The following is a 511-nucleotide window of genomic DNA, read 5'->3' on the forward strand; positions in this document are numbered from 1 at the left end:
GAATATTTCAGGCAGTGTTAATATGGAATTGCATTCCGATTATCTAAACAGAGTACGTATGAATACTATTGAAGGTAAAAATATCTAAATTTATTTTATAAATATTGGTATTTTCTACTTAAAAATTTTATTTGTTTCTCGGAAATTGTCAAATTTCGCGATAAAAAAAGTATTTATCCCAGTATTTTCTTGATACTCAGTAGTAAAAAGCCAAAATTGATTGGAATACAAAAGCATGATTGCACACAAACTATATTTACATTATAACGATACCAACAATTAGTGTTGGACCAACTAAAGTTGATCTAAAAAACACACGACATTCGCTTGGGGCGAATATATTTCCATTCGACTCCGATCAGATACTTTGTGCTAACTGCCGAGGTCTTGGGGGATTTGAGGATAAGATGGAAATTGATTTGACGTAACTTACTTTTTTAGGTCGGATAGCTTTTTCTCCCATTCCATTTACACTTTTTCATCCGCAGGTAGATAATAATTCAATAATGTT

Source organism: Eurytemora carolleeae, unplaced genomic scaffold (genome assembly GCF_000591075.1).
Source record: "Eurytemora carolleeae unplaced genomic scaffold, Eaff_2.0 scaffold310, whole genome shotgun sequence".
Classification (NCBI taxonomy): Eukaryota; Metazoa; Arthropoda; class Copepoda; order Calanoida; family Temoridae; genus Eurytemora; species Eurytemora carolleeae.